Source organism: Ambystoma mexicanum, chromosome 12 (assembly GCF_040938575.1).
Source record: "Ambystoma mexicanum isolate Mex_15411 chromosome 12, UKY_AmexF1_1, whole genome shotgun sequence".
Classification (NCBI taxonomy): Eukaryota; Metazoa; Chordata; class Amphibia; order Caudata; family Ambystomatidae; genus Ambystoma; species Ambystoma mexicanum.
The window spans coordinates 403,816,720-403,836,708 of NC_090936.1; the positions used below are offsets into that span (position 1 = coordinate 403,816,720).

A 19,989-nucleotide genomic window follows, 5' to 3' on the forward strand; every position below is an offset into this window, starting at 1 on the left:
ATCTGCGGGAGGCACGGGTATGGGACCTCCATTAGGCGACAAGCCCTACGCCAAATTTTCCGCCCAAGCTTCAACATCGCAGGGCGCCCCCTCATTTCAGTTTCGGACAGCCAGATCACTTCTTTCAAATAAAACGGGGCACAGTCCTGCCCAAGCACCCTGTGCTCAGGGGTCACTTCATCGGAAAGCCACTTAGCCACATATTGCAACTGTGCCGCCAAATAATAAACCTCAAAATGGGGCAGTCTAATACCTCCTTTTTCATAAAAGTTCTGCAGTTTCCAGAAGCCACCCTATTTCGGGTACCGTGCCACAAGAAATCCCTACACATGCTGTTCAATTTACTAAAAAACTTCTTGGGTATTATGTATGGGATATTACTAAAGTAATGCAAAAGCCTGGGCAGAACTACCATCTTGAGCATAGCCCCCGCCCCATCATCGCCAAGGGCAATCTTGCCCAGAACTGCATGCTGTTTCTGATTTTCTCGACGGCTACTTCCGTATTGTGTCTGTGTTCATCTTGCGCCGTGTGATATATATCTATGCCCAAATAGCGAAAAGAGCTCGTTGCCCACGGTACCTGTAGCACCGGTAGTTCTTCTGCAGGGATCCCCTTATAGCTACCTAATGGGAATATGACAGACTTTTGGGGGTTCACCGAGATGCCCCACAACTCTGCATACCTTTCCATCACTTCAAGTATGTATAAGAGATTTTCTTCTGGGTATTGCAAGTACAGCAACAGATCGTCCGCGTACAAGGATATCAAGTGTCGTTCCCCTCCCACCTCAATGCCAATCGTCTCATACTGTGCCCTAAGGCATATTGCCAGAGGCTCCAGGGCCAAGATGTAAAGCATCGGGGACCAGGGGAACCCTTGTCTGGTGCCTCTGCCAAGTTGCCATCTTTCGGATATCACCGCTCCGGTTCGGACCCTGGCAAGCAGCTCACCATACAACATCTTGGCCCACCTGATATAGCACGGCCCCATTCCATACCCTTCCAAAGCAGCCAATAGCCATGACCACTTGACCGAATCAAAAGCCTTGACTGCATCTAGAGACACTATTGCCATCTCACCCTCGTTCTTATTACCCCATTCGACTACCCGATGAAGTCGCCTATGGTTGTGTGTAATGTTCCTGCTCGAGACATAACCCGTCTGATCAGGATGTATGAGTCTGCCAATCACTTTCCGCAATCGATTTGCAAGGACAGCTGTGAGAATCTTGCTGTCTTGATTGAGCATCGACAGGGGCCAGTAGGAACCACATCTGTGCTCCGGTTTATTGGGCTTGGGCAGCGGTATTATAATCGCCTCTCTAAGTGATTCAGGCAACCAAATGCTTCATTCAACATGTCCAGCATTGGGGGGAGGATTTCATCCTTGTATACTTTATAAAATTCGCTGGGGAACCCATCTGCCCCTGGGGCCTTACAAGTGGGCAGCTGCTTTACTACCTCTTCTAATTCCTCCAACGTGATTGGCTCATCTAACTCTTCCCTCTCTTCGTCGCTTATCTTGGGCAGCCCTATGTCTTCTAACGTTTCGGTTATCGTGCGCTGGTCGCCTATCTCATCATCTCCATACAGCACTCTGTAATATTCCACAAATTCTTTGTTAACCCCCTCTTGGGTGGTCACCTCTTCTCCATCCTCCCTAATAATAGTCCTAATCGGAGGCTTAGGGGTCTCGCTTTTGTATAGCCAGGCCAAAAGGCGGCCTGTCTTGTCTCCCCCCGCGTGCTGCCTCTCAACATATTTCTTATAATTAAGATTGCAGAGTCTTTCCCAGTGCCCTGCACATTGTTGCTGTAGTGGGAGTACCAGCTCCGTGTCTACATCTTCGTTCTTTAATGTTGTTTCTAGCTCAGTTTCCGCCCTCTGTAGGTCAGCCAAGACCCCACCCTGTAACCCTCTTGACTTAGCAATGGCCGCCCCCCGCATCACCACCTTAAAAGCTTCTCATAGTGTGCCCGCAGAGTCAACACTTCCATTATTTTCCACAAAAAAGTTAGTAATCTCCTCTCTCATATCTTCTCTAAAGATTGGATCTTTGAGCGCCTCCACTTGGAGGCGCCATGTAGGGATTTTCGCCCTCGGGGGGCAATATTGCCATCCGAGGATCAGGGGCGAATGATCCGAGAGGACCCTGGCCTTGTATTCGGTTTGAGTAATCTCGGACATCACATCTGCTGTGACAAAGACGTAATCGAGCCTAGTGTGCAGTTGGTGCGGGGCTGAATAGTGTGAGTATTGCCTCTCAGTGGGATGTTTCATCCTCCATGCATCTGTAAAACCAAAATCAGTTAGCAGCGTCCGCAACGCTCTCGCCGCTGGGCTAGGCTTACCCACCCTGTCATCTGACCTGTCCACCATCGGATCAAACACACAATTGAAGTCCCCGCCCCAGATCACTGCGCTCCCCATACACACACTAAGATTGGTACACAGGGCTCTGAAATATGCTGCTGTGTTTTGGTTGGGGGCATACATGTTTACTATGCATACCTCCCTGCTCTCCACCAGCCCCCGCAGTATAGCCATCCTTCCATCCATTTCAACCACCTCTTGTGTCAATTTGAACGGTACATGCGGTGCCACCCAGATTAGCACCCCCCGGGCATATGCAGAGTATGGTGAGCCCACTACGGCCCCTTTCCACTTTCTCTTAACTAGGTCCAACTTCTCCCGCGTCAAGTATGTTTCTTGTAGTAATGCAATGTCTATTTTCTGCCTTTTCAGATACATCATGATCTTGTTTCTTTTGAGGTAGCTGTTAAGGCCCCTGACGTTCCACGTTATTATCCTGAGGTCCCCCATAGGTCGTTAATAAGCACCCTCCCGATCTTCCATCGACTACGTCCCTTCATGCACCGCAAGTACCACAAACCGATTCTCGCAAATAGGCTCGAAACAAAACTTAAACTCCCCATAACCACACACACACTCAACTCCCCATCCCCCAACTTTCTGCCCACCCACCCCTCCCCCAAAAATACCCTCCCCAACCGTTGCCCAGCTCCATACCTGGATCTCAGGCACCCCCACATCTAGCCCTGCCGAGCGCAAGCTTCTACTCAGGGCTCAGTAGGATAAAGCCGCCCTAATGGCCGCTGAAACTAATAGTCTATTGGGGTAGGTCGTCCGCGTTCTGTAGCTCCTTTCAAAAAACATTACACATTCAATTGCCAAACCGTTACCGGTCACAGTTACACTCACTATATTCCAGTCCGAATCGAGCACCATGCTCAGATTGTGTACAAAGTTCAGTTAGTCACAGCTTCTCCATACAATCAGGGTCCTTCTCCTTACTGAATCTTCATTTGGTATGATCCTGCTGATCCCGATCCGCTTCTTGTTCCGGGCAGCCCTGCAGGTCCAGCCATGCGACAACATCCTCAGGGGTATCGAAAAATAGCGCTTTGTTCTTATGTAGCACTTTCAATCGTGCCGGGTACAGAAGCATATATCTGATTCCTGCTGCCCTCAGCCTCCTTTTGACGGCTATGTAGCTGTACCTCTGCTTCTGTACCAGCATCGTGTAGTCCGGATATGCTGTGATGTTGGTAGATGCTCTCTCTATCGAGCCGCCCTTACGAAAGTATTCAAGGATCTTTTCTCTATCTCTGCATTCAGGATCCTCGCGATGATCGGTCTCGGCGGGGCCCCTGGCCAGGGTTTCCTCATCCTCTCCACCGTAAATCCCTGCGAAAGATTACCAGCTCCGATCCCTTGCAGGATCATGTTTTCGACATAGTTTGTGGGATCTTGGCCTTCTTCTCCCTCCGGAAGGCCAACCACGCGAATGTTGTTTCTCCTCGCCCTTCCTTCCGCCTCTTCCACACGATTTTCCAAGTTAGCGACCTGTTGTTTTAAGACATGAATCTCCTTCGCATTGCTCGTGCTAACATCGGTATTAATCTTCACCCCACTTTCCAAATCGCTGGTCCTTTCTGCAAGTGCCCTAACATCTTGACGTAGCAGGGTGAGTTCTGTACCCACAGCATCGATCTTATTCTCCAGAGCTGTGCGTAGATCCGCCATTGCCAAGTCCCATTTAGCGCTTAGCCCCGTTATACCTTCTAGGATCTGGTGTTTATCCCCTTCGGGGGCATCCTCCGCAGGGGTCTCGATCGCGCTCTGTACTGATGTTGAGGGGGTCTGTTGCGTTCTCGTGAAAGTCTCCATCGTGGGTTGCTTGGTCTTGACTCTCAACCCTTTCGCCGACATGGCGCTTCCCGTTGCTCCTGTGCGCCTCCGCTTTAGTGCTGCTGTCGCACCGTCCTCGGTCTGACAATGGTCCAGTTTCCAGGTCACCTAACACACATTCGAGATGGCACTTCGAATTGTCTTGCGGATGGGCTATGGCCTCACACTCCCCATGCAACTTCCGTAGGCCTCGTCACCCAAGCATCCAATGTCATCTCTTCCTGTGGTCAGATCGCCGCGGCTCCATTCGCGTATGTCAGGCCGGGCACTCTCGTGATTCGACCACTCTGCCATATCACCCAATTGTGTTACTTCACCAGGCAATTTACCGCAGCTGTGTCCCGCAGGTCCGGGGAATCAGTTTTGTTTCTCCTCGGAGGCCTTTCCTTTGTTAGCCGCCATCTTGGTGTCGAAGCAGCCACACAATCGCACCGACAAAACCATGTATATCTCACGATTCTCGGGGACTATGAGCTTCTCCAGCGAACTTCACTTAGCGTGCGGCTTCCGACACCTGATCCTCAAAGTTCTAGGCGCTCGTTGCAGTTTCAGCAGGTAAATTTGGCAAAAGTAGAGTCAGATCATCAGGAGCTCCTCACGCAGCACGTCCTATTCCATGGCCAGTTAGCCACGCCCCTGCCACAGCGAACAGATAACGTTGGTTGGAATGTCTCCCTGCTAGAACATGATATCCTCCCCTGCGCCAGTGTTGCGTGTTCCCCATAATAGAAAACTGTCTTTGCAGCCTCTGCTAGAATACAAATTTTTAGACTGAATGAAGACTTGTCATAACTGTCAATTACTGAACCCTAGCTTGTTCGTCATGTATAAGGGCGGGCCGAATGGTATTGTAAAGGATGATGTAATATGTATATATGACTGCTTTAGCACTGCTCGCTCTCTCTCTCTCATCTCATGGTGTCTGGGAACACACGTCGTGAGGCGTTAAGACCCGGTCGGCCGACTGAGATACTTTATGAATAAACCAGACTTGTTTGGAATTCAAACCTCACGACTGGCGTGTCATTTAGTATATAGTTATTGTGCCTTTATTCCATATATGGTCTAACACCTACACCTTTAATACCATGGAGTTTAGCTGCAAATCTGTTGCACACTACATGCAGTTGTCTCAGTGCCTCAGCACATATTCACGTACAGAAGCTCTTTAACTTCAGTTTGGCTGCCGCACAATTTTCTCATATTGCACAGTGGCATCAATGTTGTCACACTGTTCTTTGCATGCATCCTGCATCAGTGTTTCTGGTTTTCCTCTTGCAGGGCAGTCCCTCAGGCCTGGCTCCAGCAGGGGGATAGGTGCGTCGGGCCCCCTAAAAGCCGCCCCCTGGACACAGCTAGAAGGGAGGCCTTGCCAGTGGTGTTAACCCGTACTCGGACCAACTGTGCCAGCAGTTCAAAGCGATTAGCATTGTAAGGGAGGTCTTGCCAGAATGTGTTTGCTAACTTTGGACAATGTGTTATGTCCCACAGCCATGAAAAGGCAAACGAACAGGGAGACAGAGGACCACTCACGCCTCTAAATGAGGTAGCACACTGGCACAAGCAATCTGCCTACAACTATCTACCAATAACCTGTGGTATTTTTTTAATTGCACTGTTCATCTTACTTACATTTCCAATCTCTCACTTACACAGTAACTATTTTTTCAAACATATCAAGTTAATTTCTGCAATTTGAAATATGTTAGTATTGTGTGGGAATACAACTGATGTTCCCATCATGCTTAATAAGATGTTCAACTGTATCAAACAATAAATGACCGGGGATGATGCTTGAAAATGCAGCAGGTGTATAAACTGCTGAGGACCCTGACAAATGCATTCAACGTATACATTCTGCTGCATTAACTACTGCTGTAGAAGTGAAAAAATAAGGTTAGTAGTAAGAAAGATGTATTTCTGGAAGGGAGAGTGCAGTAAAATCAAAATGTTATTTGATGCAAGGCTTCGAGTTAAACATTACCAATATCATTTCTCTGGGCAGTCTTCCATTCCATAATTCTTTAGAATGTATGTGCCATTATAGAAGGAGCAAGCCATTAGTCTGCCACCAAACAGCACAGTTTGATCTCAATTGCTAGGCCACGTTCCCTCTGTACTGGAACGGAACCCATTGCAAGCATGCTTAGGCCTTGCGGTCGAGCAGTTTGGGCAGGTCTGCACACAGGGCCAAGGCTGATTTGCAAACACTGATATGGAAGGTTGACCAAAGCGATGCCAGTGGTTTTGATTGATTCAGAGACTTACAGATTTTGGGAGGGGCACACATCCTATGGGCGCATTTAGTTGTTTACCTATCCATTGCATTTTAGTCCCTATGCCATTACCACCAACTACCTGCCCCTCCCTGCTTTAACATACCCTCTTGGGTACTATTTGAGCTAGCTCTGTCACACAGTAAAACCAGTATGTGTGCTGTATAGGGCCTGCTACTGAAATATCCAAGCATTCATTTGAGTGTTCAATGACTTAATTGCCTCTGTAAATGAGCTCATCCAGTTGATTTATATGCAACATGTGTGTCCTTGCATCTGTTATTTGAATTGGAGTCCTGTCTAAAACAAGCAATCGTAAAGACAACAGATTTGGCTTGGGTATCGGTATTAGTGTGACATTTGCCAGACAATGACATCATGTGCCTAGGCACTCACCCCATTTTCTAGCTGTTCCCTTCTTATGGGCAGGTGGTTCCCCTGTGGCAGTGCATGGTAAATGCCTATCCTATGTGTACTCAAAGCCCCAAGCTATAGGCTTTGATAATGTGTTTTTCTAAATCGTATATGCCCAGATGTGGGTACGTCGAATGCTACATGTAGGGAATCCAGCTGCACCTCACTGAGTTGGTCCAACAAGGCCCTACCTGAACATGTCACGGTTAGGATGGCAAGTATGGACCAGATTCAGATCTTCTCATGAATACTTAACAGTGGGGCTCTGACCTAAATAGAATGTATCTTTATGCGGAAGCCTAGTCTGCTCGGCCAGAACGTTTCATGATTAGGATCTGATATGTACTGATCTGATAACATCATTCTGTTTGTGTAACTATAAACAGTATTTGTATGCAAACAGAATACATCAAATGTATTGTGGATCCCTGCTCCGCCTTTCACCTCTCAAAGTCAGCCAGGGAACAACAGGCCCTGATCTTTTTTAACATGTCTCAGCAGCAGATTATTCACAACAGGAAGTGATTCGTGTGGGAAAAGGTAACTGGCAGTGACCATTGCCGTGGCACTTTTGTCTTAAAATGATATGAGTTTTTAATAAGCTATGCAACTATGCAAGTGTGATAGTTGGGTGATTGGAAATTATGGGGGTACAGACAAATATGTGTAAAACAATGATTTCGTGTTGCATTTCATTTCATGTCTGCATGAGATTTTTTCTAAATTCTCATTAATTTGCATGCTGGAGGCAGTAGATTTCAATTCAGGACAGGGAATTTAAAATAAAGCTACAATCATAAGGGGTAATCTTCCATATCCTGCAGAGTGAAAAAAGTGGCAGCAGAAGCATTTGATGGGCACTTTTTCCACTCCGCAGTACTTGAATAAAAGCATTTTACTGCAACTTTTTCCATTCTGCAGGACTTTGAAAATGTCGCCCTATGATTGTGGCTTTATTAGTAAAAGCAGGCAAATTCCAAAGGAATACACTGTAGATCGTTGCTTGTGGGAGGGATTCACAGTTTTCCGCACACATACTGGAAAAATGAAGAGAAAGGGTGATTTTGCCTTTGTTTTACTATTTACTTTTCCAGAACTTGGTGGAAATAATTAAAAATTGCCCCAGGGACACTTTTGCAAAAAAAAGTGCAACAGGAGTGGTCCTTTCAATGCAATTTAGGATTCAAAATAAAATTACCCCCTTACTCGTTTTCATCAAAATGATTCTACAATGATGTATGCATTGTCAGGTTAGTTTATTAGCATATGACTTGTGCATTTGTATAGTAATCAGTAGAAAATGTAGTGTTATTTTGGGTATTTAGGTAACTTCAAAACATACATGTACCAACCTAAGCTGGCAAGAGGCATGGTCAAGTACTTACTTTTCAGGTTAGGCTCAAACTCTGGATTTAACACTTAACCAAAGTGTGTGATCCTCTGCAAATTATGTAATCGCACTGTGCCTTACCTACCAATATAAAATGTCCCTAGAAGTGATTCAGTTTGCCGTATGACCTATAGAAAATGCCTGCCACATGGTTAAATAGCTGGGCAGCACAGGGTCAGGGCCCGCCAAGGAGACACACACACCTTTCTATGGAAACTATAAGGCCACATTTATTGAACAAAATTGTGACATTCAATAGGAAATCAAAGTAAAGATGTCAAAAATGAAATCATATTGGACAATTGCATATTAAAGACAGTATGAACCAGACAATGATGTTTAAGGGGGTAGCAGGAGAGCACTAGCCCCTCCTCCCGCCATGCTCCAACAGGAGTGGTACAAGGAGGCCAGAAACCCCTCAACCTGCAATTTCTGCCTGCTAAACCCTCCTCCCCACCCCTGCTCTCCTGTCTGCATTCTAGCACTCCCTAACACCCTGAACACAATTAAAATGTTCTGCAAAATTGCAACACAAAATAAAATGTTCCTCAAAACGCCATTTTATAGGAAACAAAATGTCCTATTCCTTGATTCAGTATTCTGGAGGAGATTGGGGGAGGGCTGTCTTTCACTTAAAGATGCTGGGCCACATGAACCTCCTCTGTGGCCTGCTGGGAGTAGCCACAGTGTTCAGGGAAGTATTGTTGAGCGCACACCATCTGAGATGAAATAAGGACTGGGGGCCTTGTTGCTGAGCCCTGGCAGAGGAGTAGGGATCATCCTCGATTTTCCCTCAGCCAGGTCTGGAAGACATGTTGGGGGTAGGGTGGGGTAGGTGGGAGTAGTGGTAAAGGGGAGTGGTGGTCAGGGAGGGCTGATGGAACGTGACTGGGGGGTTAAAGGTGAAGGACGAGTAGATGGAATAGAAAGGGGAGAGCAGATGGAAGTGAAGATAGGAACATTTAGATTGCCACACTATTTTCCCGCTTCTTCATTGCTCTGTACTGTTTTCCTATAGCTCAATTAGACCATTATGCTAAAATAAAAGGTATGCAACATTTGTTCTTAGGGCATGATAATTGGGATTCACCTCTCAGGTTCTTGTTCAGGGGTCTGCAGAATGCAGTTTTATTGTTCATGCTTTGGCAATCCTTTTCCTTTTGGAGATGGGGAGGCAGAGGGAAGCTGAAGTGAGTAGCCAACCGAAGGTCAAAGTAGGGAAACAAAAGGTCAAATGCAAGGAAACATAGGAGAAAATCCAAGAAGAAAGCAGAAGACTTTGGAAGAAGGACTGGAGAGCAGGGACGAGGGACTGGAAGGGGAGAGCAGATTTCCCACTTGAACAAATTCAGTGATCCTGGGTAAATCACTTTATGTCAGCAAAGCCTGGAGAGGTGACCAGGCTGTTTTCAGTCGAAACACTGAACTCCAATAGCAGAAAAACATAAAAGACAACTTAGAGGCAACTTAAACAACATGTAACATGGGTTGCGCTTGTGACAGCCTTGCACTACTCCCGTCATAAGCTCCACATACCCGCCTACCCAGGGATATCTGTCAGTCATGCTCTAGAATCCCATTGACTTAAATCTGCGAGGCAGTGCAATCCTTACAAGCTTCCTTATCAGACACATTGAAGAAGCCATGCAGGTAAATGTGTCACCCTGGGTCCTCAGCAGACTACACCAATTGAAGAGTGCGAATGGATTTTCCAGATCCAGGAACACCTTTTTTGCTGATCACGAATCTAAGAAATCCGGCTCAATGGCAACACTTTGTTTTAGGGTCTCCTGCACCCACACCCAATGGAAGTTGGGACCCCCTTATCAGAAGCCTGGCCCGCTCAGATGAAAGGCTTTTGATCTCTCCCCCCCCCTCCCTCCTTGGAGTCCTAAGTCTCCCTGCCTAAATATAAGAAAACCTAGCCCATTATTCCAAGCATTAAGACTTCTATACCTACTGGGATCAAAGAAGCAATTCATATTCAATATTACAGAAAGGTTTCAATTTGACTTAAGCAGCTCTGAGGCCGCTAATATCATTCTGATTCCTACTTCTCTGGTGTTTCTGCTGCAACATCCTCCCTTAGACCTTAGGTCCTCCGGAGCCTGTACCTTGTTTGTACTTCTTGTTGTCACTTAATGTCTTATCATTTCCGTCACATAGGCCTATATGGTTTCCTAAACATTACAATGGGTCATAGAACGCGTGCTAATGCGGATGGATTTTTACAAGGGACATTTGGACAACATTCTTCCTGTTTAGAGCTGCGGGAGGACTTGGGCTATATTCACTAGCACAAGCCAACACTCTCTCACCACTAATTGAATAAACACAGACAACGTCCTTCCTTTAACGGCATGCCTGGGACCCTGTTCTTCCCATTAGTCCTTCCTCTATGTTCGTTATTCACCCCAGGCGCTCTGTTGCTGCTTTTACTTTCCTATTCCTCCTGATGGTGCTGCACATGGTGTGCTCATTCCCGGCATGAGCAACCAGAACACAGGTGCGTTTGGCAATAATTACATGCACCGTGGGCTGTCCTTGTGGGTAACAGTGCACCGTGGGCTGTCCTTGTGGGTAACAGTGCTGCATGGACCAGGAAGCATCTGGGAAAGGCGAACGCAAGCCTCATATTCAAATACCTTAAACAGCGACCAAAGCAAATTGCTAGTAAATGAAGACCCACCACATTTGTGGAATTACAAGGAAAGATTGTTTGATTGTTCATAGCAAATAAGAAAAATCCATTCAGGGAAACCTAACCCATGGGATTATCACAATTGGTAAACCTGTCCTGATGAGGCATTTTGAATGGTGAAACACGTGTTGAGAGTTTGAAAACTGAGATTGTGAAAATAAAGGCCTCTCTTTTTGAGCAAATATCAATAATTGGCAAATAGTTTCTTAATCACCAACTTGCATTATCACCTTGAAAACGTTTGTTGGCGCAAAATACAATTATCCCTTTGTTCTTTTGCTGTGTAGCAGTCTCACAAGCATGATAACCAATTTTGCATGACAACTACCCTTAAAAACATAAGTGTGGAATCGCCATGTGCCAGCTTTTCAAGACTGCAAATTGATATAAAAACAGTGCTGAATGGCCATGATTATGGGAGCATTGCGGCGCATATGCTCTTAAATAGGCCATTAACCACAGGGCCGATACACTCTGCTGGTTGCTATTGGCTCAATATGTGCAACCTACTAAGTGAAGATAAAATGTCAAAGGACTACTAAAGCAAAACTCTTTATTCGTTCATTGGGTGGTTTGTCTTTTTTCAATCAATCAAAAGATACTTTATTTCGGCATTGCACCACAAAACAGTGGAAAACTTTATAATTATACAACACACATATTCAGCCGAATTTAAACAACCCCAATAAATCGCTCCAATATTAAAACAACCTCAAAATATAAAAACATCATTGAATTGCAGAAAACCAACCATACGTCGTTATTAGCATTATTTCTGTTTTCCTATACAGTGCAAAGTGCATAATCAAACAGTGATAGATGTGGGGCCTCTCTCTAACTTTAAAATCTCTTTGCTTCCATCCTTTAGCAATATAGTCAGAGACAGCGAACACCACAACGACACCGAGAGAGCCTTTGCATCATTTTTCAGCAGCAACCAAGGTCTTAGCCCCATAATTCAGTAGACAATTCCTCAGGTTATATCTGTGTATCCGTAGATACTCAGGGAAAATGAACAAGAAGTGTTGGAGGGTCTCTTTAAAGCTGCAGCAAAAAAGGGCAATGCTCTGACCCCACGTTTACGTTCATCATCATTAGCGCCTAGTGTGGCACTGTCTATCTGCAGCAAAACAAAAGAGGTGATGGCTGGAAGGTTTGGAATTAATCCTAAACTCTGGCATTGCTCTGGGCAACCCTCCAGATAATTATTCTTCAGCCTGCCAAGCCATTGCAGAAGGGGAAAGGCCATATGTATATAAGGCTTGGTCCCACCCTAAAATGGCCAGACAAGCACAAACTGCTAGGTTGCATCCCTTCTGCACGCAACCACAAGCATCCCCAGACATGTTTTGGCCTCATTGGGCATCATCAGTGAGGAGTAGCTTCATTCTCTAGGCCCAGCAGGCTTGGGACCCACGTCTGGGTATACACCTCCCACTTGGGATGACTTATGCAAAACAGAGGAGGTGCTGGCTGAAAGGTCTGGAATTAATCTTAACCTCTGGCATTGCTCTGGGCAACCCTCCAGCCCATAATTCTTGCACTTGCCAAGCCATTATAGAAGGGGGAACTACAGGCAAGGAACTAAATGAAAATTCCAGCAGATACGCCTAGATCCTGGCCATTTACCTAGCAGAATAGGCGGGCTAGGAAGTGGGGCAAGGTGGTAACTGCCCCCATGGCTGGCTGGCTGTTGCTTCATGGGCCACAGCTGCAGCATGTAAAAAAGAATTATTAAAACATGATAAAGTCCTTCAGAATCCAGCCTGTTTCAAATTAACTGACTGCTTCAAGGCTTGCTTGCCTACTGCATATATGGAGTGAGACCCTCATCTTGATTTCAGCCATGTTGCAGATGTATTTTACACATGGGCTCGCAGAGTGCGTGAGAAGGAGAGGAGCCTGGGCTGCAGGCGCATGGCTATACTGCCCAGCGGCAATGTATGCATTTAAATGACAGGCTCTGTAAACCTGGATGGTAATGTTGGCAACCCTGTGGATTATTGCACCATTGGTTTCTTACAATCCTCAACAGCTTATCACAACTTGTACGTGGAAGTAAGGTTCCATATCTTTATAGAATGTGTCCCCTGTTTCATTCTGTAAGAAAGCTCCCCCCACACTCTGATGAATTTCTTGAACGCTGGTAAATTCATTACAAAAAAGAGTTTAAAAGCATCCTGAATAGCATCCGTGGATGTTACTATATAGTGCTTTTAGAAATGACCTTTGGATTGTTTTCAGTATTCATTTTTGTGCACAGTTGAATAATACGTACATAAAGATGCACCTTACAGGCATCCATTATTACTAGACTACAAACTAAGGGTTTTGTTCAAAGTTGGGCTGATTGTTTCTATAAAATACCACAGGAGAAAGTTACCAGGTCTGCCGGTGGTATTTTTAAAAGTCCGTCCAGTCCTGAATTTGTCACCAGTGTATGTTGTATTTCTGGAATAGCTCTGGAGGTAGTTAGAAGTACCACCTCTACCAGTGGTAACGTAAAAAGGTGTTTTTTAAAACATTATTGAGCCATTCCTACCTCCAATACAGGGGTGAAAATGGATTATGTAAAGTAATTACAATGTAGCTGTATCAATAATAAAGTCCTGATGGCACCCATGGTGAATCATTTTTTGGATAACCATCATACTGCAGAAGATATCACATGGACTGTCCTGCTCACTATCATAGGCTCTGATGTTACAAAAAAGAAAAAAACGTTAATTGAAAAAGAACAAAGATTAATATTCCTTACTAAAAGTGACCAATTAGGGCTTAATGAGGCAGTCGAATGGCACAAAATTTGATCCTATCTAGATTTCTCTGCCCGTATTAAGACTCCCTATCTACTGAATCATATCAATCTTTAAAAATGATAGATAGCGGGATAGTGACTCGGATAGAGTTTTATGGGCATACTAACAAGGCTATAGACCACTTCGCCCTTTAGTATTGTAAATGTTATCTACTTTCCTTCTATCATGCTCTTATTATACCGCTAACTTTACCCATAGTAAAGCTTCCTTCATGTCAGCGGATAGTCCCCTTAGTCCTGACACTAAAAAAGGACTACATCGCCTATAAGAAGACCATTCAATATGGCGGCCGCGTTTGAGTTAGCATTCAGAAGCTAACTGTCCGGTGGCGAGCGTGTAGCATCCTAAACCACGGACTATTTTTCCAGGCCTGCACTCCTAAAGGTAAGGATTCTTCAATAGATAGAATGGGAGTATCGCCCACACTAGTAGAAGAGACTTTTTCGTTCTTCTAGTGTAGGTTGACTACGAGCAAAAACATTTTTTAAAAAAGACTTGGCATTTTAAGTCCCTGCCTTAAATGTTTTTCATCTAGACTCGTATGAGAGCGGCAGTGAAGAAACAGAAGGCCGTTCCTCAGATCGATGGCCGTCTCATTTTCCCTATTAAATCGAGTGATCCACACCTTATAGGTAATGTAATCGTATGAACATTCGCCTTTTTGAGCATCTAATATTCTTCTAGACGGGGGAGAGTTTGCCAACCATTTTGTTCTCACTTGTTAATAGGCGGTTCGGCAGAATAACTTTAGCAAAGAGCCAGATTGACGCTTTCAAGCCCTGTCCTTATCATTCAATTCGAAACTACAAAGAAGGAGACTTGATACTCCTAGGATTCGCTACAGGTATACACAGCTCCTGTTATCCCATTCATATCCTGGTTTCCTGCCATTTTAAGTTGGTTCTCTGTTAGCCTTTGTGCTATAAATATGACTGTATTTTTTCACGTTAAATATGACTGTATTTTTTCACGTTCTATTTTTTAATCTTGTCATTTTTAAACAAGCTTTTTTCTGAATAAGTTATTTAAGATGGATGTGAACATGTGTTCTTCCAGTCGGCCTTGCCCGGGCCAAAAACCCTCAGGATCTGATTAGCATAATTTTGCTTTCTAGGTGAATTATCTCTACTTTTTGAGAGATCCTCAACCCTATCAGAAGACACCTCTTGCCTTACTCAAGATCTTTTCTGCAATATACTCCACAGAACAGACCAGGTACTTTAGATCTTTATGTTTGTTCTAGACCAATTATTGTCGATAAGAGACCCAATCCAGCATTTAGAGCTGACCCTTTCTCTTTGTTGTTTTTCAACAGTTACAACGGTCACTGTATGAAGAAATCTACAGCTACATTGTTTTACAAGCAGCTGTAGACACCCTACAGCCACGTACATTATTAGTAGATCTTGTATTCGTTTTAATCATTATATTGGTGACACTACTCCTGACGAAGGTCCCTTTAACTACTTATAGAGGACTGAAACATGTCGAGCACATGATAATGGTTTATGTGATTCTACCATTCGGAATAGTTACATGTCAAGCAATTGATAAATGTGTCTAAGAGATGCGAAGTAAAGCCTCTCTAGACTGACCGATTCTCGATCAATCAGGATCGAAGCCTAGTCCAGAAGGCAGTGAATGTCACTATTGAAGAATTGTATTTTATATACAGTGTTTTTTAGAAAATGGTAAAGTTTTTATAACTTGTATTTTTATGACTTAATAAATTACGAATTGATTAGTTTTTTGACCAGTTATGCGTTTAATGTTGATAACTGTTGATTAGAGCTTTTTATCTCCTGTTTAAACCAAGTTCTCACTACCCATCATAAGGTAGAGCTTCCACCCTGGTGGTACGGATGGGATTCCCTCCTAAAATTTAGTGTACCAACAAAAGACACACATACAAATCAATGACATATTCAAATATAAAAATACATAATCACATGTATACATCTACTTTACCCAGTCACAAATATACTCAAACACATCCCTGCAGTCACACAAAACAAACATAAACACACACATGCACACACTAACTCTGCCTTCCATGAAACACAAATATAATGGCTCATTCTTTCTCCCTCTCCATCGCCAGAACCCAAGTGTAATCCACTCGCAGTTCCATCTGCTTCCATGAACTGAAATATACAGCCGACTTTCCATGGGGTTGCATCTTGGGAGCACAATAAAAGCCCAGTCCCATCTCCTCTTTTGCTCTGAATTGTCCAAGTACAGACCCCAAAGCCACAATGACCAACAAGACCCCAACCACGGCTTCTTGTCTGCCTGGCACAGTTTGACTACCACATCTAGGTGGTCTCCTTTTCACTTATGAGCCAGGGCAATGGAAGGGGATGAATGACAAGGATTTGTTGATTGAATGTGGGCAAGGGAAGTGGGTGCTTGCGAGGTAAGGGAAGGGTATGGAGTTAAGGGTTAAGGATTGGAGCCAAAGAGAAACAGAAGTCTGAACGTTAATTGAAAGGAAGGTGGGTGAAAGGGTATCAAGGATGTGAGGCAAAGGAAGGGCACCAGAGTGTGATATGTAGGGAAGACAGGGTTAATGGGACAGAGGTATACATCTGGAAAGGTAGGTAAGCAGATTGAGTGACTGTTGCTGAGATCTGCACCTGAACTGCGTGCCCACTGCACCCGATTGTGGTACTGGCCCAACCCCTTTATTTTCTCACTATGTGATGCATACTTGCTTTATGCACACGTTTCATTTAAGATTGAGGATGGGATAGGAGATGATGAAATCTCCTCGCTTGTGTAAATCTGAAACTGTGGATCCTGAAACCTAGGGCTGAATGGCTTTTTCAATGGGGACTTACCGGTCCCGCAAAGGTCGGACTGCACCGGTAAGTCCCCATTGAACCATACCGGTTCTGGACCCGTTATTGGAGGCAGTCATGCGCAAATAGCGCCATGACTAGCTCCAATCTCGGAATGAGGCCCATTGTCAAGCTTCTGCATCTCCATACATTGGTATAAAACTAAAGATGGAATGAGATGAGAGCAGCTGAAGCCTGCTGTCAAATTGCAAATGTGGACATGAGGAAACCTGGGCTCCAATTTCACCACATTATAATGTCCTGGTGAGATCATTTTACTATGTTTGGTATGTAGGGGAGGTCTGTAACACTTTTTTTTGCATAAAAGGAAAGTAATGTCAGTACTATTGACTTGACAATATATGGGTGAAGAAAGGTTTGTATTTAATGTAGTTATTATGGAAGCTCGGTCTGCTGCATGGGCCACTGCACCATAGGCCAGAGAATAGTAGTTTCCCCCCCAGGCCAAAAGGTTGCCAGTCCTCCCCTGGCTGAATATGTCATGAATCACATTAGGGGACACTTAGGTTAGGAGAATAGCAGGAAACAAGAGTGACCACTTGACTAACCACAGATTATTTCAAAATAAGCCACCAACCTCATCCAACTATTAAAGCTAAGAATGGCCAGTCCTCTGGCACACCCTCAAGATTTTCGCCGCAGGTTTCTATGACTTATTGTGTAAGCTCCCGCCCAGATGTGTCTCCTAGGGACAACCAGTATAACAAATGTAGTTTAACACCCTTTTCAATTTACTGGGATTATTCCAGCCATTAGCATTCCATCCATTTTAAAAAAATTCACCAGAATCCTGAAAATAAAACATTATAAACCACCTTGGTCACCCTCCGGTCAACCTCAAGCGCAGCAAGAAAAAAAAAAAGAGAAGAAAGTAAAGGAGAAGGCTTATATTTGTACCAGAAAGACTTAAAAGCCTTTTGTCCACCGATTCCTCCCACACCGTACACTGCCCCGCCCCTAGTTCCTAATAAAGTCCAAATCGACCTCTTTCCTACAGGAGACCTTCTCTAGGAGGGGGATTCTATAGGGCAGGCTTGCAACAAAAGCTCCTCGCAACCCAATGGCACCCGAACCCCACTCACAAAAGAGGAGGTGAAGATAAATAAACGACTGTGGGGACTCCGTCCCGCAAGATCTCGTCCCCATAATCTCAAGAGATCTCGCGACAGCACGAGGAGCGCGAAAAAGACAGGAAGCGGGCAGAACGTTGCCAGACGCTGCAGGAGTCAGTCAGCCTCGGCGCTCCTCCTGCCTGAGGATCCCAGTTGTTGTTGGGCCTAGTTAAAGAGGCCCTTGACAACCATCGCGTAATACCAACACTGAGGGTAGCCTCCTGGGTGCTCTGGTTGTCACGTGTGTGAATAATAACACACTTTGATGCAGTGAAGCCAACTGCATTACTTGGACAGCTCCAACAGTGAGTACCTGCGCCAGCCCTGCCCCTGGACTTATCTTACCCCCAGTTTCCATGTTACAGAAGGTGTCTAATAAATACCCTTTCGAACCTAAGCAGCATTGCGTCTTTTGTCCAGGTCACCACATGATTGGCGACGAGGACTAAGAACCCCCGGACGGACCATCCAGGGCGCCACACCACCCCCTGCTTTCCCCCCTTCTCAGGGCACCCCGACCATCCCGTGGCAGCAATGGGAGCCACTGTTCTCCACATACCTGGAGGTACTAGGGGGCACAGAATACACGCCGGTCAGGAAGAAGGCCATGCTGCTCAACGCCATGGGGGTTGAAGGGCAGCACATTTTTGCAGGGTTCAAAGCCATGCTTGTAGTAGATGATGACGACGATGTTTACAGGGAGGCAGTCTGCCGCATTGTAAAGAGGTTCACAAACAAGGAGAACGCCGTACTCCACAGACTGAAATTTTATACTAGGAAGCAAGAAGGGAATGAGCCCGTAGACGATTACATCACCAGGATGAGGCAGCTTGTAGCTTTGTGTGGGTTTGGCGACAATGTTGAGAAAGTCATCTGCGACATGCTGGTCGTCCACACAAATTCCAGAAAGGTCCAAGACAAATTTATATAGGAGAAGGAGGTTGACCTAGATAAAGCAATGCAGATTGCCAGAGCTGAAGAGGAAACCTCCAGCAGGTGCAAAAAAGTGGGTGGCCCATCACCCGTTCCTGAACTGACCGCTCTACAGTGGAGAGGCCGCAGAGCCAGTTAGCCGAGCGATTCCACCAGAGAAAAGGGTCACAAACAGAGGGAAGCACCAAAGTGTTATAGATGTACCAGCACCAAGCACATGGCGAATGATCAGGACTGTCCGGCTAGAAATAAAGAATGCTCCAAATGGAGATGTTTCAGCCACGTGGCGGTAGCCTGCACGTGGCGGGAAAAGGCTGTTGCACATGTTGACAGTGACAGAGATTCAAGTGATGACAACGATCGACTCGATAAGCCCATGGTGATCCTGGTCAACGCACCCCGAGAAAGGAGAGAGAAACCCCATTGCGTTGTGAAAGTGGACAGCATGGAGATGCAGTTCATGGCAGTCTCAGAGTCGGACCTCACCATCCTCCCCATCCAGACGTACAAAGAAATGATGGGACGTGACCAAGTCGAAATAAGGAGCACCAAGCAGAAGCTGACAGTCTTTGGAGCGGCTACCGTGGACTTACTAGGCTATATTAAAGCCAAAATTGAATTCAAAGACAGGTCCTCCACCACAAAAGTATACTTCTCGTCCCAGGGCCCAGCCATGTTGGGATGGGATGACCAACATAAGCTGAGCATACGGCTAGACCCCAGTACCCCCGATCAGGTTCTGCTGGTCTCCTCAGGAGGAGCACAGGGTCTCAAAGAAGCATTCCCCGGCTTGTTCTCTGAAATGCCTGAAAGAATAAAACACTACGTGCACAAGATTCACCTCAAACCGAATGCTATTCCTGTAAAGCACAAAGTCAGACCAGTGCCGGCGACAGCTATGTCAGCATTCGAAGCCCAACCCCAGAAGATGGTCAAAGAAGGCACCATAGAGTCCTCCGAATGGCTGAGCCGGTGGTACTTATCAAGAAAAAGTCCTCCAACAAGCTGAGAGTCTGCATTGACCTACGCAATTTGAACTTGAAAGTGGTCACAGACAGCTTCTCACTTCCCAGCAACAATGAAATAGTGCTCATGATGAAGGAAGCAACCATATTTTCAAGGCTTGATATGCGAGATGCATACCATCAAATAAGCTTGCACAAGTCCTCACGCCCTCTCGCTGCCTTCATCACCCGGTTCGGCATGTACCAGTACACACGCATGCCATTCAGCCTATCATCAGCGGCCTCCGCTTTTCAGAGGATGATT

General features: G+C 45.4%; 1 protein-coding gene across 3 annotated transcripts in view; it reads right to left on the bottom strand.

Annotated features, from left to right (window-relative positions):
- Nucleotides 1-19,989, bottom strand: part of LOC138512972 (poly(3-hydroxybutyrate) depolymerase-like) — a 481,140-nt gene that overhangs the window by 414,649 nt on the left and 46,502 nt on the right. The gene's annotated exons all lie outside the window — the stretch shown is intronic.